Genomic DNA, 23,183 nt, shown 5'->3' on the forward strand with positions numbered 1-23,183 from the left:
ACTATTTTTGACTTTTCTGAGCCTGTCAAGTCCTTCTTTTGACCCATTTTGCCAAAAGAAAGGAAGTTGCCTAATAATTATGCACACCTGATATAGGGTGTTGATGTCATTAGACCACACCCCTTCTCATTACAGAGATGCACATCACCTAATATGCTTAAATGGTAGTAGGCTTTCGAGCCTATACAGCTTGGAGTAAGACAACATGCATGAAGAGGATGATGTGGACAAAATACTCATTTGCCTAATAATTCTGCACTCCCTGTATTTCATGACAGCATTGTATCACAGTGTATCGCTAATCTGTAATTCCTCTTTATGAGTGTTTCCTATGATAGATTTCCGTGGCTGTGTTGTGATGACACTTTAACAGCAGCTTCTTCTGATCGGCTGCTACTGTGGCTTTCTCCATCTACCTGATAGGCCACGACGCACACACACAGTCACACAAAATACTGTGGGTCCCCTGGTCTGGCTGGGCTGTGGGTAGCTTGTAACCCAAGTGTTTTATTAGCAACTGGTCCAACACAGCTAATTGCTTCCTGAGGGAACCGCCTCCCTTCGCTCAGTGAATGATGAACGGCCCACATTATGTGTCTCGACAACCTTGACAATTTTTTTTTCTTCTTGGTCACAAAACTTTTTATTACACTGCGCTGCCACAAATCTTCAGTTTAAACATTCCTTCAAACCACTTTTAATTGTGAAGCAGTTAAAGCATTCAAAAATGATTTTGTTGCTCTAATTAATGTTAAACAGTATATATATATATATATATATATATATATATATATATATATATATATATATATATTCCACAGTATGTATCCATGTAGATAAATCTCACCAGTTTTTCATTGTGCATTACACATCAGCACATCCTCAGACAGCTACACAACTGCACCCTTCTACAAATTTTATTGAAACTTGAAAAGAAAACAGGATCAGATTTGAATATTCGGTTACTACATTGCTTTCCTTGGTCACTTTTTCTGTTGCCTATAAATATTAGTACCGTGTGTATGTTTCTTGTTTCTAAACTAGGTCATTCAGATTCAATAGAAGTTGTTTTTTGGGTGTAATCATATTTGTCACTTACTTCTTTCAAAAGCCTTTTATCTTCCCTTTCTGGAGTGAATACGTTTCTTATTTTATAATCACTTGCTCAGACTATTAGCTTGAACAGATATCTTCTCTGTGATTCATCATTGTGTGCGTTTGTGCACGTGTTGTCTCATGACGTCACTATATATTGGTGGGCTAAAACCATGCATCATCTGGTTTTTGACCTGTTACTCCCAAAAAGAAAATCCCCAATATATGTTTGATCATTTAATGCGTGTGTGGGTTGACATCAGATTTGTGAAGGCTGAGAACTTCTCTTCTTTATTTTCTTTGTGTGTGTGTGTGTGTGTGTGAGCATGTGTGCGCATGTGTCTGCAGATATTTATTTAAAATATGCCTTTTCATCCTCTCTAAAGCTTTGTTCTTGAAAATCTTAATTACAAATGCCGAATTTCTGGTCATAAAAAAGTCACCGGTTTCCGGGCTCTTCTTGTTGCATGTTCTTGTCTCATATGTGTCTTTGATGATGCCATTGGGAGCTATGAGACGGGTTTCAAAAGGCTGCTTTCCCAAACAGGATATAGATGATGTGTAGGCCCATGATCTCTGAAGCAAGGATCAAATGGTGTTCTTCCACCCCCTGCTGCTCCCTCCATCTCTATAGGGTGGAGTCCGGATGGATGGCCTGAGAAGGAGGAGTGTGCTTTAAGGTCAAATTGTCATAGCTCCATCACCTTTATTTCCTCTGGTTTTCATAATATGTACAGTCATCTGAAAAACAGATGATGAGGTAGTACTGTTAAAAAACAAAGTATACCCTTACTGCTTCCATTGGAATTAAAAATGTAAGTTGTAGCCAGATACTGCTCATCAAATGGATTTGATCAACTAATCATCAGCAAGAGCGAGCATGTCTACAAAAACAGAGGTTTGGCAATTTGCAGTGTGAAACATTGAGGTCTATGTAACATAATGTTAAAATATTGATAAAAACTTTACAAATGATCAGAGGTCAGACTGTGCAGTGTTCACAGAATCTGCAAAACACCCAAGAGCTACATCTCAGACTCTACGGACCTCAGTTTACAACTTAAAATGTTAAAGTTCATGACAGTACAGTTAGAAAAAGACTGGTTGAGTAAGGCTTGTTTGGATTGGTTGCCAGGAGAAAGCCTCTTCTCACTGTTTGCATCTGAACAAACGACAAAAGTTTTAGGCTAATGTCCTTTGGATAGATGGGAATCAACTGGAGATGTTTGGTCACAATACACAGCACCATATTTGGTGGAAACCATACACAAGAAACCATACACAGAATTATAGGGGTGAAGGGGTGATGATTTGGCTTGTTTTGTATCTACACGACCTGAGCACCCTCCCTTCATTGAGTCGACCAGGAACTTTGTATACCAAAGTCTTCAAGAGTCAATTGTGGCGCCTTCTTTACAACTGCTAAACTTTTGACCAAAACTAGATTGCGCAACAGCACAATGGTCGCAAGCACGGCAGCAAATCTACAGAATGGCTGAATGAGAAAAGTATTAAGGTGTTGCAATGACCCAGTCAAAAGTCAGGCCTAAACCTGACTGAAATTCTGCACATAAACAAATGACCACGAGGGTCAATGAACTGAAGCAACTTGACAAAAAAGTAGGCCAAAAATCCTCCACAACAATGTGATAATGTCAAGGTGGTTCTACAAACTGTTCAAACATGGGGTTTACTTAGTTCTCACAGGACTGCATAGATTCCTGTGAAAACTTTCTTTTTCACATGACTATGAAATCCACATTGTCTCATTCCTGATGTTTTTTTAAAGGGAGTGTTCACTCCAAAATTAAATTTACATGGTTTTCCTCTGGCCTATAGCACTGTTTATCTAAACTGCTTGGGTTGCCTAGTGTTGTATATTTTGAGGAAGGAAGTTAAATGACACTTGCTTGTCAAAGTACAGAATTCTTTTTTAATTAAATCAAATTAAATTAAATTAAAAAAACATCTTAAAACCCTTTCAATACCAGGATACTAAAAAAACCCGATTCCATGGATGTAGTTGGTTGGCCAGTTTCAACCAATCTACATTCACCAACCAAAAGAAGTGTGCAGCTTGCTGATGTTACGATGCAGCTGAGAAAAATGGCGTCACTAGCTTGAATGCATGCTTTGTAAATGTGTTAATTTGCAGATCTGACAACTGCAAGATAAGCTGTATTATTTTAAAGAGAGTGCAGACATCTCCACAGCACATATCCCAAGACTGGGGAAACTCCATTATAATCTAGTTGGATAAATACCACAACAGACCAGACGAAAAACATGAGCAAAACTGATTTTGGGGTGAAATATCTTTGAAACCAAATCATATCATCTTTCTTCATCATTCGGCACCTCGTTTTGACCCCTACACACAGAACTCTTTAATTATTGTCATAGTTGCATATATAATGGTAAATCATGGCTCTGAAGCCATGTTCAGTCAAACTGTGGTGACAAATGCATATTTCTGGTTTGGATTTGGAAGGAGCCCTCCTGTGTCTTTTCTCTGAAGTTCAGAAACGACATCAAACACAGAAATACGTTATTGACATGGATTTCTTTTGTACCGTTTCTTTTCAGCATTTTTTTTCCATAAACATGACTGAATCTGAGACATCTGTCTCAGTGTGGACTCATCAGATGGATCTGTCCTCTGCAGTGCACTCAACATGTGTTTCAGCATTTGTGCAGCTATTGCTTAACAGAGGACAGTGGCACTAGAACTGGCACTGACATCAGGAGCCGTAGAGCAAACGCAAAGACTCATTTGGTTCAGACAGATTTCTCTGCCCAGTGTGGTGGCAACACTTTGGGCAAAGCAACTGGATGTGGCTAATAGGAAGGAGACAGGAGGAGGAGGAGTCACTTTTGCATTAGCAGAATCACATTTTGAGATAGATGCAGCATTCCAGGACCTCTTTATTTGATTACTATAATGTCATAAATGCAAGAATGTACTCTGATAAATGGCAAAAGTAGCTGATGAATTAGTTATTCCCGTCAGCAAATACCCACGCTAGCTTGCCCTCCCTGTCCTCATCCCACGGGCCACATTGCCTCCTCAATCTGCAATATGGAGCATAATTATACTAATTTCTCTCTATTGCATTAGCAAGGGCCTGGAGAAAAGAAAGGCTTTCTTTCTAAGCAGGAGTCTTGACTATGCAGTCAGCCTCCTTCCATGCACCTCAGAGAGCAAGTACAGGGGGAGGCAACATGACCTCTGGTCACCCCCCACCCCCCTCCCCAACACACATACACATAACCACCCCTTCATTTGCCTGTACTTCCCTTGCTTGCTTCATTCCCCCCAACTCTTGTCTCTTTTCCTCATTCTGTGTTTTGTTCCCACACTGACAGCTTCATCTGATGTGAAATGAAACTTTAATACTCAAAACACAAAAGTGTTTCTGGTACTTGTTAAAATAAAAATTTAGTCTTAGTCTGTGTATTTCTGTGTGTGCATGCATTTGATGTTTCCTTTTCTGTCCTTAGAGGAAGAAATATGAAGTTTTAGTGGCTTGTTTTTATATGCCCTTGAAGACCTTTAACTTTTGTTTCAGCTTGTGTTCAAACAGTCCCACTCCATTAGAAATGTGTGCCTGCTCTATCATAGCAAGGCATTATTCCAAACAGCATAAATTCATATCAATTCATAGCAATCATAACATTAAACTCAAAGCTGGAAAATCTTTTTAGCTGTACAGCTGTTAGGGTCAGTTCTGAAAATGTTCTATTACTTTAAAATTTTCAACTACACCCTAGTCTCATGTTAGAAACTATATTTTGAATTTAAATTTTGCTTTAGTGGATAGATATGTATACGAGCAAAATATGATTTAAAAAAGATTATACAAAGATACAATTCCTTCTTTCTGTGTTTCCTCCTTAAGAAGAACCAGTCCACCATGACCAGGTCACATCAGATCAGCCTGGTGGATGAGGGACTCTGGGGGACAGCGGGGTGCTGGTAGTGGGAACGCTGCCTCAGTTATGAAAGACGCCATTGTCCTATCTGGCTCGCCAACATAGAAAATGAATAAATCAAAGTGGAGAGATCAAGAGTGGAGGAGAAGAGGGGACGGTGAAAGGGGGGGGGGGCTATCTGACATCTGCATTTTTAAACTGGGCATTGAGCTCTGGAAGAATGTTGTTATCATCCACCCGCAATTGCTACAATGGTGAAGAATTCTGCATCACATTATAGCATGTTCAGACATCTGAAAAGCTCTAAATCCCCTCTTTGCCTCACACTCCCTACACCCATGAGATGGGGGTTCTGCTTATAACCAGACTGGTATCAAAGTAATCCCTGTTTTGTGGTCATGCCTTTGGTTTTAGGCTTTTTGTAAAGAATAGTCAAAAAAAATAAAAATAAATTTTTTCAAATGTATATTTTTTTGTCCATAGATGCTATGCATTGTGAAATAATGGAATTACTACAAAGTTTGTTAGTGTAAATAGGTTAAAGTGGAGGTGATTTATATCCACAAGTCTGTAATGATCAATCAGATAGGTCAGCCAGGATGGTTGCAACAGATGCTATTTTTGCCTCCATATCAAGCAGTTGCAGTGATGCATGCAGACACAATTCTATTTCTGTTTATTTGATTGAGGGATTAGATTTGAAATCAAACAGCAGTTTTCACTGATAATACATTATTTGGCATTGGTGCTTTTAGTACCACAAATAGATAGCCTTTTCAGCGGATAAAGCTAACAAGACATGGATTCATCCATTGAGAATCGTGCTAATGCAATCATCAGAACTCAATATAACTGAAAAAATGTGACTTTCTGGTCAAAAGATCAAAGGATGAACATAGTGAAGTAGCGAAGACAATTTCTTTTTCAAACTCTAGGTAGCCATGACTGTAATATTTTCCAATATAGCTGAAAAATATTACATTTATTCTTTTTTTTTCAGTCTCATGCCCTACTCACGTCAGTATTTGCATGCCTTTTTTGTGGATTTCCCATATTTAGTTCACTTTAAGCAACATCAGCAGTTGCTGCTAATCCTGGGGTTTGCAGAGCGTATGAAATCCTTCCAAGTAAAAAGTAAAGTCCTTGCCGTTAGACATTTATACTGAATTCAAGGTCAAGTTCAAAGGGGTTTTTTTTATTTTTTTTATTTTAAAAGCTAAAATCCCTTATTTATAGCATGAGTCTACATCTGTGATAGATTCAAATGTGAGTACAGTATATCATTAGATTTGTATGTGTAGCATTTTGGGGGATATATTGGAGAATTGTTCATTTTCTCGTCTTCATTTCTAAGAGGGGGAAAGACTTTATACATTATAAATGGTTACATGTCAGTGAACTATCACTGTCTGGTCACTCTACTTGTGAGGGGTGCACAGGGCAACCAGTCAGTCACCCAGCCTCTGCCTGACCTCTCCAGTTGCACAGCCAGTCCAGACCAGTATACTGGTAGATCCCTTTAACAGCAAGACAGCAGCTGGCTTGCTGATTCAATTCAACATTTAACACAGTGGGACTTTGCTACTGCCTTCAGTCCCAGGTGTGTGTGTGTGTGTGTGTATCTGTGCGTGTGCATGTGTGTGTATGTGTGCATAAATGATGACCACACAATGGTCGCCCTGTGTGACCCTGTGCATCTGTGTCTGCCCGGACAAGCTCCACTGTCCTGCCTGCCGCTGCAGTCTCTCTTCAGTGTTGACGGCATGCTACAGGTGCCCCGCACATCTGGTGCTTCACACGACCAAACACATCTGCTGAGGCACTGATAAGTTAAATTAAGATGACCCTCAAAGGAATACACTATCAAAATCAGCAGGAACATAACAGAATGCTTTCAGTTGCTACTCTAAGACGTGAGAGAAGTTAAGTGACTTTTTTTTTCTTTTGCTGGACCACAAACGGATTCATTATTTGACCAGGCCACAAGTTCATGACCAGACCTCTGCTCATTAATGAAAGACTGTGTTTGGGGCGGGATTTTGAACAGTCATCACACTGTTATTTCATCTAACACCCCCCCTCCCCCACACCACCACCACCATCTTTCAGTACCAAACACATTCTGCACATAATCAATGCTCTGTCTAACAGCAACCTCTGTTTGCTAACTCTAGACAGGCAGAAAAGTTTGGTTGAAAGAAGCCATTTATAGATGTTTTTGTACGCTAAGAGAATATTTGTGAATCATTTGGCTGCTTCTGAAACACAGTGGCACCCTACAGTTGTAGCTGCTCATTTGTGCTTCACTCTGCATACTGCTGTTCAACACATCTTGGCTGCAAATTAGAATATAAACCACTCGCTGGTCGCAAAATAAAAAAAAAAAGCCCAGCCCAGCCCAGTTATGCAGTAAGCTATGCAAATAAATCATGTAAGTTAGTTTCATATTTCTAGCAAATAAATGCAACAGACAGATCATCCTCTCTGGTTTGTCACACTGAAATGCAGACCAAAGGTTAAGCTGTTCACAGGTGCACTTCCTCCTTCACCTGCATGAATATTTGCATGAATATCCAATGAGGAACCATCGTCTGCGCCACCTGTCATACAGATCAGTGAGCAAAGCTTGTTGCATGCTTGGTGTTTAATCTCTTCCTCATTAACCTGTGGAACAGGTTTCTTTTTTAAGATACCAGAACTGCTCGGAGAGAAACTCTTATCATCATGTTTAAATGATTTGTTCAAGCTCAGATCACTTTAAAGGAAGTTTTTGCAGCATCGGTAACAAAATGTACGCTGTGTTTTAGGTTGTCATGTCGAGGGGGCTAAATATCTTTACAGAGTTACATTATGAGGGTGCTATTTTATGCAGAAGATATATTAAAAGGTATTATTAGGTTAAGATTTCGGTTAGGGTTGGTAAAAGTTAGGGCTAGGCAAGCAGAAGTTATGGTTGAGGTTAGTCGAAGTGTCCAACGAATTCATATCATTCATCATGTCCTGTGAAGTCATGAAAACAAGGCTTTTTATTCGTCTATGTTATTGTAAGTTCCAGGTTTGGTAGGTCAGGTCACAGGACATGACAGTTTGCTGGTGGAATACAGCCTCTAGGCTAGTGCAAGCCCCTTCTCACTCTGGGTGGCCTGTGTTTACGAGTTCCAGGAGCAGGTCATCACTGTGCTGAGAACATGGTCTGTGCAAGGGGACTGTTATTGGGTCATACCCGGAGGAGCAACCAGGAATTTTTTCCTCGCTGTGCACGTCTTAATGTGTGTGTGTGCACACTGACTGATGTGTGTTGATTCAGACTTCCTGTGTGCAACAGTGCGGGGGAACTGGAGGTGGGGGGGGAGCTGACCCTCGACCCTGACCACATGTCCCAGTCTGTTGGTTGATCATCCACACTTCCGCTGTGCAGAGGCTCTTTGGGCTAAAGAAACCTCCAAACTCATCAGCACCACTGTTATGATAAGGATGATCAGCAGCATTGTGCAAGTTCACACTTCAAAATAGCTAGTGAAATGTTTCATCACACTGAATAAAACTTTAGACTCTAGAGCCAACGTTGACAGTCAAAAAGCAAACTGGTTCACTTTTATGTTTTTTAGCTGTTCTCTTTCAGTATTTCTCCACATATCCATCAGTACTGTTTCCAGTCATTCCTACTAACCAAACAACTATACAGTCACAGATTTATTACTTTAAAAGTATATGTTTTTATCATTTAAACAATGTAAATGGTGCTGGTGTACAAATGTAATGCAGCTACTTCTGTTGGATCAGGGTGTCATCCTTTATTATTATTTTCTGTTGTCGTCGGTCTGTGATTGATGACACCAAGTCAATAATGGATGTTTCACAAGACTCTTCAGATGCTTCTACTCATGGAGTTGTTTGAAACTCAATTGCTGATGTGGCTGATGCAGAGAAAAGTTTGAGTGCTTTACTAAAACTTTCTGGGAATGTTTTTCTAACAGTATAAGTGTAAACGGCATGTTGGATTATGGATTTTCCAAATTACCTCTTAAGAGCTACATATGTAATAGCCATTCCATTTTGTGAAGCCACGTTGAAAATCAAATGTTTATAGTGTTAGAGGTCATGCTTTACAGCCAACTTAAAGGCCCAATGTCGCAGAGAAAGCGAGGATGAGAGATTGTCTTTTTAACTCATCTCCCCACAGCTCATGTGAATAAGGTGTGAAAATTAGCTTGACTGGTTCCAAAAGTTAGGCAGCACATAATAAAGCAGCACAGATGTTGGAGGGGAATCTGACAACCTGACACGCAGTTTGGACAGTCCATAAATCCCGCTTATGTTTCAGCTCCCATGGCAGTGCCTGTCTGACAGTTGTGTGTCAGTGCTGTTAGATGGTTTTCCACCAATTTGCATGGTGAGTCACACTCACTGTAGCTTGTAGCACAGCATATTTTGTCACTTTTTCTTTGTCACTCCCACATATATATTTTTTACTTTCTTGGGTATTTGTAACTTTAAACTTTATATATTTTAATATTTACCAGCCAGATAGCATAGCAAAGTCATTTGGTGGGTAGTTGGTGTTACAGGTGTTGGGCAGATGTTGTCAAAGGAACTGTATTAAAACTGTGCTCAAAACAGTTTAGTAATTTTTATAGATGTGTAGTGTGTTTAATGGATGATATCTAGCTTGGGTAAAATGGTGCTACTAATAAAAGTAATGGATTTTTAGACTGTTTTAGAAGATACTCCGAGAGATTTAACAGAAGTTTCCAACATATGCAGACAATTAATAATATACTCGAAGCGCAAGGTGGGTTGGGATCTGCCAAGCGAGTTAGCATAGCTTCCTGGCTAGCTTGATCTATTTCTTTTTAGCTCCTTAAGGTGACAACAATTAATCATACTGTCAAATACAGTAAATGTTTTCCAATAATAGGTCTACATGTTTATTTCTAATTTTTAAAAAAAAAGGTTTTTCTATTCTAAACTTTTTATCTGTTTTAGCCATTTTCAAACCCCGTGTTGATTTTTCAAATACGAAGACGTTAATAATCAACCACAATGCTTGATCACTGGAGACCTTTTAACCCCCCGGTTTCCCTGGGAACATGCTCATTCCTGTGCTCTCAGTCACACAGCAGTAGTCACTGGCTCAGGTCAAACCAACCACAAGGCTTCCTTTGACTACGCCTAATGAGAAGACTATGGTACAGGATTGCAACCAACACAGAGAGGTTTACATCCATTACTTTTCTGCTTATTGGCGAGTGAATCACAGATTATCCAATTATGTACATCTCCGCTTTCCAAGGATTATGCCCACTCCCATTAGTGCACACTATTCTATTAATGTAGTTAAATACAGTTAAATTGTGTAATCACAGAGGCTGCAATTAGTGCAGTATGCTTGTCAATAAAGGGCCTAGTATGTCTGTTGGCAGAGTGCGCTCCCCCTACGACATCCCAATTACTGTAATTAAATGTAGGGGTCTGCATTTTAGTTTATTCAATTTATTTTGACTTATTGGCCCTGGCATTGACTGATGGGTAAAACAGCGGTGGTGTTTGGCTTAAACAGAGAGGGATCTGGTACGATGTGTGAGCAAATTGTCCTACAACTGCTAGGACAATCCACCCAGAAGGTCAAAGGGCAACACATATACAATCAAATGTTTCAGACACAAACACCGACGTTCATTTGCTTTCTTTCCTGAATAATATTCCATGTTTTTCCTTCAGAGCCTGAAATTTGCTTATGTGCAAAGCCAACATTTGTAGGTTGTGGGAGTGTGTTTGGAGTGGCATTTACTGTGTTTATTTGGTCAGGGGTGTCAGACAGATTAGCTGGTGTGTTACAGGTGCTATAAAAGTTGTTGCTTTGGACACGGCTCATGAACAGCATAATGACTCCGGGTTCATGTTAATCTCACCCTGCCTGGCTCCATCTTGGGCTGCTGGACAGTTTAGTTGCCAGGCTCAGCCTAAGCTAAGATGACGCATAGAACAGGACAGCGCTACAGCATTACGCCTACTGGCACAGGTTGGGGAAAAGGCCAGAGAGGGAGGGAAAAAAGAAAAGCCTGAACAAGGAAGAAGCTGAATACTATCATCAAGGTCCTTATTTTTTGTAGTTTTTTTCATCCATTACTGTTCTCCTTTTTGTCATATGCTTTCCTGTCTTTTATTTACAGATATTGTAGGTTGAGTTTTTTGTTTTTTGAAATAGTTTTAGATTTAAAAAAAAGAGAATGATTTAGTACAAAGCAAAGGGGAGCACAAGAATATGGAGAAGAAAAGAGTAAAGGAGAGGGTTCAGTTGCTGTTTTCTGCTCAGGGGGAGGTAAGAGTGTTGAAGAGTACATGCTGTTTGTTTTATTGCCCTTTAGGGGGGAAAAGGAACACAACATTTGTGCTGAATACCAGGAAGCACATGGCTTGTACCTTGTTTGTGGATGATATTCAACTCTTTGAAAGATCATTACAGGTCAAAGATTTGTTTCTAACTGTCACCCTAGTTTTCTGGTGCATCTGTCTTCCTCCTAGCTGGCCACTGCCTCTCACTATAACTTTTGCAATTGCTGTCTGTATTATCTATCTCCAGCTCATTCTTCAGTTACCTTATTCTGTTTCCCCTCTTTTTATAATCTTAATAAATTATAGCATGATGAGAGCATCAGACATGATTCCCTAGTGAGGTAGGGCTTTTGGCCAGCCAGCACAAAGGTTGAAAACTTAGATGCAGTTTAGAACCACAGCGTTTATGAGGCAAACACTGGTGTAATCCAAGTAATTGTTTATTACAGACCTCAACCTATGTTATAAGTAATTACTTTCGGGTGCCCCTGCTCTGTAAAAATCAGTTTTGTTTCCTGTCTGGCTGCCTTAACACCAAAATCTAAGCTCCTCCTTTCAAAATGAATGTATTTTATTGCACCTTGAGAATGACATTACATATAATTGTTGGTTTTCTGTTAGCTACACGGTTGTAAAATACATGCATTTGCTATTAGGGATCATTAGAGCTTTGATGGTGCAGAGCAATTCCTCAGTGACACTCCATCACCTGTGCCCATAAAATTCTGTGTGCCAAGTCAGTGGGGGAGGATTTTTAAATGTGGCATAGGGCTCTAATAGCCACTTCCTTATGCGAACGGCTGGCCAAATTGCAGTCATGAGCAACATGCACGACATAGCTCTTGAAACACGTTAAAGTGAGTTAGCAGGGATAGGGAGCACGTGAGGGAGGATACGAAAGACGGGAGACAGGAGGAGAAGGTTGCTATCACAACCTGTGGTCCTATTAGGCCCTCGCTAGCTCAAATCAGCAAGGCTGATGTCATATTCATGCCACACATGCATGTAAGTACTCCTCTCACATCTATACAGTAGGCATGTGTGCAGGGATAGCCAAACGTGTGCACTGAAACCCACACAAACTGTGATTACAACAATCACACATGCGCGCACACACTCAGCAGGGGGGGCAGATACCGTTCACACTCTGATTCACTCTGTTGTCCTTCTGTGCTATGTGAAACCGACTGCAACAACAAGTGAGCCTTCAAGTTACTGATACCTGTTCGTTTTTTTTTCTGCTGTGTTCTGGGCTTAGTTTCCCTTTTTTTTCTCTTTCTGCCTTTGTATATTTTCTTTGGCCAGTTTCTTATCTCCTACTCTTTCATGTTCACGAAGTAGCTAATAAACAGTCAGGGAACATTAAATACAGAGAACATCTTGAGTCGCCCTTCCTTTTGTTGAGAAGCCAGAATTCAAAAGACACACACATACACGGGATCATTCATACACACGTTGATAAAAAAGACTGTATGGATGGCTGTGTACAAATACTGTACACAGAAGTGCAAAGACGCATGTGCACGATTCACACAGCTGCACATGCTTAAGCAAAGCCAGCATCTGTCGCAGATACATCCGTCAGTGCCTTCACATCTGTGTGCTCCAGCTCAAACCTTTGGCTCCAGCCCCCACACCCCGCACACGTTCCCCTCAACCGGGTTTGGCCTCGAGCCACCCTCCCTTATTTCTCCAGCTGAGTGATACATACACTAACCTCAGACAGCCTTACAGTCGTGTATCCTATTTAAAGTATTCCTAACGGGAATGTGATACAGTAAGTTTTATTTGAAACATCTTTTTTAATTAAAGGGGAGACGTGACAATTCCCTATAACTGCAGTTCTAATGGCCTTAACATGGAATGTCTTTTTTTCCCCCACTGTGACACATGTTCAGGGATTTTCTGGCATGCACACTGAAGTAGCAAATGTTGTCCAGTGAAAAAAGTCCTTCATCTGTCTGAAACTTGACTTTTCTTTGTAGCAGCCTCACGGATGGGCATGAGTTAAATCACTGATACTGGCTCCTGAAGCCATTGTTTAGAGACAGTGACTGACATATCATATGCAAATCCAGAGCAGTTTCAGTTGTGAATCTAATTTGGATAGATTTTCATTTTGAGAACATTTTTGATGTCTTTTCAAATGTTGTTGCTGAGGCATCGACAGAGGCTGGGTTTTGACTCCTGTAATGATGTTATCCCTACCCCGCGATCATCAGTCATGAGAAAGAAGGAGAGGGAAAGATTGCGAACAGTGTAGAGGAAATTGTGCAGAATGGATCCCATTGTCGTAGCCCCACAGGCCAGAGGGTGCTGTCTCATCCAGGAAAGTATCACCATTTGGACTACGCTCGTGGCCAATTGTGTTTTCTTGGGTGTCTGTGCAAGTGTGTGTTTATTTTTCTGTGAATGCTTGTGCGTGTGTGCGTGTTTGGCTACACGTCCATGTACAGTATGTGTTAATGTGTTTCTTCCCAGACATATCACCATGGCAACTGCTCTTTTTGGTTGTTCACATGCGATGTGACACCAGCTGACACCACCACATGAGCATGTGAAGCTTCTTACAAGCTCATTTGTAAACTTGTCTTTCATTATTGTTGCATCTAAAGGTATTTCCATATGGTGGCCGTGCAACCGGGAGCGTATGTGGAATTGCGTATGCGTGTTGGTGGGCGGATGGGTTTGCAAGAGATGGCTAATGTGAATTTATGTACTTGTGGTGAAATTATTACAGATTACCATAATCATATCTGGCTGTGACGTGACATTGATTTCCGGCCAGCTCTTTTTTTTATGCATGTCAGCAAACCCATTCCCTCTTGGCTCGCACTTTTAAACTGGTGTCCATTGTGTGATCGTACCTGGTTTCAGGATATTTGAGCCAAGGGAAAAATCAGCCTTTAATAAGTAAAGGGAAAGATTTAAACTGCCAACATGGCAGTACACTGTTCAGCTGGCAGGCTGACAGCCAGCGAAAGAAGGATGGGATTAGAACCTAAGCAAAAATAAGAGTGATTTTTCTCCCAGGCCTCCTGTTGACAGCATGTAAGAATGTACATGTGAGAATGTGAAGACGCACTGCACCAACGCAACCTTGCAAAGTATGGAAAACATCCCGATAACAGGCTTCCAGGTCACGTGACCAGTAGCTACATCAGTAGCCACAACAACATTAGGACCCTTACCTATCTTGTTATTCCCCTACACTTTTGCTGCTGTGCTTTACCGGGTGCTAGTAGTTGTATGTTTTGTTGTATGTGAATCACAAGTCTGAGCTGAGTGGAGCTTGGTAGGGAGGAGGCTCCAGCATGTTGGAAAGCACAGAACTAACGGCGCCAACTCCAATGAGAGAAGAATTATAGCTCCAGCTTCCCTGAAATCAAATAAATAATCTTTCCCTTATTTATTTACTCAGACTCTCTTTCTGATTTGTAGCCTCTTAATTATTCTACTTGAGTAATTGACCATGGTTTTCTTGTCACACTTTGCTTTCCCTCCTTGTACAAACTTCACTGCTGATATTCAGACACACACCTGTCACCTGTTTCTTTCATTTATATCGACGTCTGGATATTTCGTCATTAAATTAATTGCAGCCAGCCGGTCTATAGCAATGTAAATTCATTGTTAGGGCATTTATGCAGCAGCAGGCGTTGCTATTCCTACGCATGAGCACCGACAGAAGCAAAAACATTCAGCCAGCCTATAAACACGCACACGCACACACACACACACACACACACACACACACACACACACACACACACACACACACACACACACATTCACACAGGTCCCAAGTAGCAACAGTGTTGCACCTATCAGAGCCTCTTGGCCATGTGTTGAGTGCAATAATGGTAAAGGCAATGACAGGCTCAGCTCATACTCTCAGTAAGGCTCCCCAAGTGCTAGGTGTGGAAAGGTGTCTGGCAAAACGCCTGACCACAGCACTCAAAGAGCACTTTGTCTGCACACCTCACACCCACCGTACCTGCTCATGTTGGGGTAACAGCCCAATGTTGTCACACAGTTGATTTAATAAAATTGGATCCTCAAAATGAGTCTTCTAGTGTTTCAGGGGCGTAATATTCGTAATGGAAACATATACTCCGCCACCCGTACCCCCACTTTGGCTTTACAGGCACCCTTCCAGAGTAAGAATGAGCAGGGGAGACCCGGGTAAACGGATACTTCCCCACTATGAGCCCAGTAGTCTGGGTATGGCACAAGTAAACCCACATCCATTGCAGGCTCATATCTAGCAACAGTCCTTGGCATTGCTGGAGCTCACAGAGTTGTTAAATGATGATTACTTAAACAGAAAAAGTCCCAAATGAAAATAAAGGTAGCGGCACTGGAGCTGAGGTGTGGCTGTGGTTTTGTAAGTTGGTTTTGGGATTTTCGGGGAATCTGTTTAGTCTCACGTAGCTGAGACTAGTGCACAAGCTTTGAGAATGTTTACAGTAATTACATTTTATAATAAGTCCAAAGCCAAGCTTGATTTACTGAATTTATGCATATTTTTAAAGTATATCAACCAGTGTTCGCCAAAAGCTTGGAATGCAGGAGGATGATCAAATTGCCAAAAGGGTTGGCAGCAGCTGAGCTTGTGAACACAGAGCAGTGTGACATTATTTCCTGGAAATAAATTTACTTTGATGACGCATTTTTAAATAAGACTTAAACACATGAAAATAAATATGAAATGGAAAATATGTTCTTCATACGCTCTGTGTGAAAAACTTTTTTAAGGTGCAAAGACAAGAAGATGCTACTTTTGTAAGAAAAAAAATTAGCCTGACTCTGGAGCTCCGAATCAATCAGTGCACATATATGCTATCGTTTATCTGGAAATCTACAATCGCTACTGGGTGTTATTACTCAAAAGGTAATGTATTAAACAAAAACATTATTTTATTTTATTTTTTTAAACTGATGCATTAATGAAATGCTCTTTGAAGAAAATACTAATTGCATTGCTTTTGCATTAACTCATAACATGACCTGAGATGCTCTGTCAGATAATTACCAGGTAACAAGAGAAACCTTAGGCTACAGTTTCACACACTAGCACAAATGCCTATCCTAATGAGGACACACACAAAGAATTGTTCTGTTTTAAGTTTTAACACATAGCTGACAGCAGGCCTGAAAACCAGACCAAAGATCCCTTGACAGCTATCACCACGGCAGTTCTGCTGTAGAAAACAAACACTGGTAAAAGTGGAGGCTAGAATGCTACAAGCCTAACGTGTTTCCTTTTCTTTGTGTTATGATCCTGCCTGTGCATATGCTTGCAAAGAATCAATCTAGTGCTATCAAGAGTTGGTTTTGGCCTGGACACTGTTTGCACTTTGCGGTTATGTTTTTAATCTTTTGAGCAATAAACATAAAACTATTTCCATAGCTCCAATAGTTTTGGACACTACTTTTCTCCTCCCTGCACAAAAACCAAAATAAGTTGATTGTAACACAAGTGTGTTTGAAACCCTCTCCCCAAAAAAGCATGTTTGATGACTTAAATCATACAGCCAAACAATCAATGAGCATATACAATGGCAAGGCAACCGCTATCCGTCTTTTTCAGTTCAAAGGAGTTCCTTTAAGAGTATTGATCAGATTTTACTGCACATAATGATCACCTAATTGGTTCACCCAAACTGTGCTCAAGGTCACAGTTTCCCTTTTATGGGCATTTTTCTATTGTTTCCTAATTATAACCTTCATCCTCCTGACATAGCTACTAAATAATATTCATTTTAAACCATTTAGCAAAGTCATTAACTTAATATTCTCAATGTTAAATTAGATTTTTTTTCCCCCTTGCACAGCATTGTATCCTGTTAGATGAAGATAACGGCCTGTTTGTTACTATCATGGAGAGAGTCGTCCTATTAGTTGACGCCAACATTAGAAAGGCTTGAATGGAGCCTTGCTACCAATATAGTCAGAGATATGAAAATATGAAATGCTGATGCATTCCTATATTTTCATGGTTTTTCTAGCCCTGAAGCCATTTGGAGCTGTGCCATTTTTTTTTTTTCATTTAACCTGTATTTAACCAGGTTATTACCATTGAGATCTAAGATTTCATTAACAAGGGACACCTGGCCAAGAAGGGAGCAACACTGATACACAGAAACACACATCATGCTCAATTAACAACATTAAAACTCACTCACATAAAACACTTGCACACAGACAAGTTAAACTGTAATGATCTCACCAGATCTTTAAACATCTTTACTGTAAGAAGGGCGTGAAGCAAAATTCAGATTGATATGACAGTCGTGTTGATTTCTCAGCTTCATTTCTCATGTGTGTGCAATATAACAATGTATGAAGTATTTATTTACTTCATACATTACAGTTATCTGTAAACTGCAATGAGCCGGATGAGCTATAGTGTCGTCTACATCCTCTGTTGTTGTTACTGCACCTAATTTAGCGCAGTTTGCATGGCATTTTTCTGTAATCACATTACAGAAAAACATAATGTGACGACAATAACATGTTGTTTTGTAACTTATTACACTGCTTACAATTCAGTCTGCTAATTCAGCAGTAATGGTCCTAAAATGTGGAATAAATTAGGACGCTGCTCAGCATATTTCTGGCCACTGTTAGGATAGGTGGCATTACACATAACAGACTCCCAGTTTCATGTTCTAATAATATAGTGATTTTATCAACAGATGATGATCCATATGTCTTTTCCACGCTATTCTTCTATATATATACTGTGTCTTGGAGTGATTTCCTCTCTCTTGGAACACACTTTTGCCAGCAGCCACCCAGCACTTTATGTTAGTATGCAGAATATAGCCATTTGCACATTTGACAATGTAACTGCAACATGTTTTTCTTTATCATTTAATCCTTAATGTTACCAGGGTTGCCCCTGGTTCCTTCAAGCACTGCTGTGGCTCAGGAGGTAGAGCAGGTTGTTTAATACGGTTCGTAGGTCCATCGCCACCTTGTTTGAGAGAGATCACCTTGTCCATGAGTGCTTTAAAATATTTTGGTTAGGTTTAGATTTTTTACACACAGATAAAAAGAGAAAGCACAAAGTTACATTTTTATACAAAGGCCAGTCAATGGAAATGATTGCAGGCAAACAGAAAAGCCACTAGTGGGGTAAACAGTTTTTTACAGCCGCCATAAAACATCTAATGTTGTATAATGTTTAATAATGCGTGACATTATTAAAGTTTCATGTGAAAAGTGTCATTTAAATTTGAAGATCTAGAATAATACATACATTGTTACCATCTTAAATTCAGCTCTTTGAGTTTCAGGATTTTGGTTTGTTGCTGTTTAATATTCAAAAACAAAGGCAAACGCTGCCACTCATAGATGACTTCTTTAGGTAAATACACTATGCTTTCTCCCATCTTGTTAAATTGTGCAAAATATTAACACACCCATTTTTTCCCTGCTTCTGTGTATAACAACACTTATTTTTTTATTTTCTAGTTTTTCTATTACCGTAATACTAAATATGATAGCAGCATAGGCATTTTAAAAAACTACAATTATTAAGCCATGCAGTCAGATTACTCTCACAGGGTGGGGGTAATATAATGGTCACTTGGTAAACAGGTAAACACCCTGCTGAAATGTGTATTTGTTTACCCGCCAAGGTGTGTTGACACGCACATATTGCCACAGGGCTCTTAGGAAGGGGTGGGGTGTCACAGGCTTATTTATGCATCCATGTGTGTGGTACGGGGTCGTTAAAAAACACACATTATGGATGGAAAGTGGGTGTAACAGAGACACCTTTTTAAAATGAAGGAAAATGGTCCTTAACTGCTGGAAAGTTTCCTCAAAACAGTGTAATTTCTAAATCAGGTACTTTTAAAAAATGGTCTTAATTTACACATTTTCATTCCAGAAAATTAGGTTGAAGCAGTGAAGAGTCTTTGATCATGTGATTGAGATTAGAAATAACAGGGCTGGCTGTGAGTTTCACACAGCTTGTTCCATAAATGGAAAAACCTTATTCGCTCCAGAGCAATTTGCTATCTTTAAATGTGTTCATCTTAAACTCGGTCTCTGTTTTGTGCTTACAGCAAGTTCGAATGCGCATGCACGTCCATACATCACAGAGCCATCTCCAGCCACAATGATGTAGATGGATTTGTGAGGTTAAATCTTGTGGCCTTCAACGTGGAGGTTTACTTCCATAATTACACTTTGCAGGGTTATTCGCGTATTTTATGGGTCTGAACTTGTGACCCTGGATGCATCGTGGAACAATTTATGATTTCTATTTCTTTCCCCCCTGTACATGATAAACATCTGCAAACCTCCCCAGAGCTGACGACGATGACAGCTTACAGAGAAAGAGTTTTGTTTTTTTTTAAATGAGAATAGCAGAAATCTCTCTTTTCCTCTCTACCTCCCTTGTGCCTTCCTTGTCCTCTTATCCCTCTCTTCTTCTTCACTTCCATGTGTTTCTGTAGTCTTTGGAGTCTGGAGACAGAGTGGGGGGACAGATCCTGCTGCACATCTGAAGTTTATTTGGCCTCCCCCTAGGGAGCGTGGTGAATCTCTGCATTTCAAGGAAATTGCCAGCACTTTTTGGTCAGCTTGGCACACTGTCAAACACACAGTACACACACACATTTATATATATATTCTCACTCCCAGTGGCAAAGTTTCTCCAGCTTTGCAGCCCTTAGCATCGAGTCCATATTATTTTAATATACATTCCCGTTGTTTTAACGTTTATGTGAACACACGATGCTTGAATTGTAATTTTGATACCTGGATTTTTTGTTTTTTGTTTTAAAGTTGCACTTTTGAAGGTCATAAGTAAACAATATATACATTGAGTAAGCTGGTGTCAAAGCAGATCTAAAAGCTGCACAAAACAAATGAAATTCAGATTGAAAAGATGAGATGGATGCTACCAAACTGCAGTAGATTGCTCATATTCTAATGTACAAATACTGTATAACCACACAATAACATACAGTACCGCTGCCAGCTTGCCACGCTGCCATTTTTCTCATTTTTCTTTGTTTAAATGAGGAACACAATTAGTTGTTTTTTTGTCAGATGGACACGTTGGATTGTTGCCAATGTTTCTACCTCACTCCTACCCTCATTTGTGCTCCAGACTTCCAGCTGGTGGAGGGTGGACACGAAGACAAAAATTATGCCATCTCCCTGCTCAAACACTGACTTCTTCCATTTCCTGCTATCCTCTCTAGATCCAGCACCCATCCCCCCTCTCCCTGCATCTACTCCCCACCTGGCTGTCATTGAGGTTTCCATCTACGGGTGGTGGGGGCTTCAAATGCAGAGGCAGACAATCAGACGCAGGTGTCTCCTCTAGTGACCCGGATGTACTTATCCCCCGATGCCTGGTGACCCTGACAGGAAGTGATTCGCTGGCCAAGTGACCTCCCCTGGTGGCCCTTCCTGTCCCCGTGTTGCCTCTCAGGAAGGAAGGATGCGGTTTGTTGTCCTCAGGCGCCTCTCTCTCACTCTCCTGTCCTCAGCCTGACGAGAGAAACTCGATTATTGATTCCAGGCTCGTCTCTCCTCGTCCTGTCTTTTTTTTTATTCTTCTTTTTCTGTCTGCTCCATTCTTCATCTCTTTCTCTCTTGTCTCAGCACCCACTTTATTTTCTTTTGACATCATCCCTTTCTTCTTTTGTTACTTTTTCCCCGTCCGTACGAGATGTGAGTAAACACTGCGGACACAGGCAAACCGCATCGTCCCCGATCCCATTCAATTACACTCAGGGGGCTAACAAGTCTTTTGATTTATAGGCTCCGCTTTATTTTATTTCTGACACTGATTTATTTATTTGTTTTACTGTTATTTTATTGCCCATACATTCACATTAAATAAGGCAGTCAATTCATGTGGTGGAGAACTTCCAAGGTCAGGCTTCTGGGTTTAGTCTGCTATAAAATGAAGTGCATGCACACTGCAGATTAAAGACACCATTTGGTCATATTTAGGACGGGGACTTCCAGGCAGAGACAGAGACAGAGACAGAGACCTCACTAGCAACATCAAACACTGTTTTTGTTGTTCTTGGCTGTAGATTAAGAACAGGAACTTAAACCAACAAGGTGAAAAAGTCATGAAAAATCATTGCCATTGTTTGTTAATGTTGTATCTGTCAAGCAACAATGTCCAGGCCAGGAAAAACCTTATCTCCTGAGGACTTTCACTGCTTTCCAATGTGAGCATAGAGCATAATTTATAATAATTTGTTTGGTGTAACGATGGCGACAAAACCATTTTTATGTTTTATTATAGTAGAATATTTCTCTTTGTCACTTGTTAATTAACATTTTGTAATTTCTGTCTTCAGCTGTAATAGTTTTATTGTGTTTGGTAATGTGCCTTCAGTATGTTTATGGTTTTAATTATTAAATGCATTAACATCAAAAATAATAAAGTTAAACCTTTTGTGAGCTTGTCCTAATTGTGTCTTTTTGTAGTTTTAATATTATGGGGGGGGGGGGGGAAGTAGAAACAGAAAAAGCTAACAGCAGAATATGATTTGTATCAGTTCAGGCAGCTTCAGCTGTAACTTATCTTTTATTGGTTAATGCTTCTTTACTTTCTTTAAATACAAATTAAAATATAATTGTCACTCCTGTCATAACAACTACTATAACAACTAACAATTGTCACATAATGAGAATAAATTTGTGTTTCTAAAACATTTGGATCTAATTTAAAAAAATGACTGCAAAACCCAGCAAAACTGAATTGTCTAGTCCATTCTCGTTTTCTTTGTGTTGTTAACGGAGACAATAAATGGATTTAGCTGTTAATAGGGTGCTCGATTCTTTGTTTTCTAAACGGCAACATAACGTGTTCCAAAAGAGACGGGAGAATAACAGGACAGCAGGGAGAGAGTGTGAAGTGAGATGCTGTAGTCCCACAGGTGTTTTTCTCTCCTCTGTAATGTCAGTCTGCAACTTTATTGCCACCTAGTGGGAGTGGATGTTTACTGTTTTTAGACCATGGCAGTTTTAATTCATTTATAGCTGTTAAACGTAGATGGTCTGTTTAAAGTTTAGGTAAAGCAGTGAAATAATTAAGCCCAGAATAAGTGTTCAGATCAGCAGTTTCTTACCATCATTGCCTATGTCAGTAAACTGCTGGTCTGTGACAGTGAATTTTTCCAGCTGAGCTTCTCTGTCAAGTCCTCCAGTAAATCTCCAACCAGTGAGTTCACATCTGGAGTCTGAGTGGGGAGATACACATCAGCGGGCCTTCGGGCGATGAGCTGGGGCTGAGGAGCACATCTCCACAGTTGCAGAGGATCAAGAACACTCAAAACGAATAAATGTCAAAAGGCAGTACTTTTGAAAGAGCGGGGAGGGGGAATACACAAAGGAGGGTAAGGGTACAAGGACAGAAAATCCTGTAAAAGCAAGGGAGGATTTGTTTGGCTACATTTGTCTAATTGGTTTTACGTTTGTGTCCACTGGTAACTAATGAAGTGTGTAACTGCTGAGTTTTATGTAATTTCTGCATTTTTCCAAGAGACGCAGAATGCAGAACTCAGTTGAAAAAAGGAGAGTTAAATCAGCTAATTTAAAACCACGCGTAGCACATCCTGCCACTCCTTAATGTATTTAACAGATGTTAGGCAAAGTGAATTTGAACCTGTTTCATCCATTTAAAGCTATTTTAGGTTTTCACACTCTAAACGTCAAGCTTACGTTTGAAGATTTTTAAAAAATGCTTTCATCTACTTCTTCCATCTTCATACCTATCTTCCATCTCTTTTAACCCTATCAAGTCATAAATGGTCATCCCTCTGACCTTC

The 23,183-nt window shown here is 40.1% G+C and overlaps 1 long non-coding RNA gene across 1 annotated transcript in view; it reads left to right on the forward strand.

The window, feature by feature from the left end:
* Window positions 1-22,040, forward strand: part of LOC120745010 — a 38,757-nt gene extending 16,717 nt beyond the window's left edge. The window contains exons 2-3 of the long non-coding RNA XR_005698526.1: window positions 19,839-19,959; window positions 20,592-22,040. This is a non-coding gene — a long non-coding RNA (uncharacterized LOC120745010). The remainder of the gene's footprint in view (window positions 1-19,838; window positions 19,960-20,591) is intronic.
* Window positions 22,041-23,183: the final 1,143 nt, after the last annotated feature.

This window comes from Simochromis diagramma, unplaced genomic scaffold (genome assembly GCF_900408965.1).
Source record: "Simochromis diagramma unplaced genomic scaffold, fSimDia1.1 OVJJ01000321.1, whole genome shotgun sequence".
In the NCBI taxonomy this organism is placed as follows: domain Eukaryota; kingdom Metazoa; phylum Chordata; class Actinopteri; order Cichliformes; family Cichlidae; genus Simochromis; species Simochromis diagramma.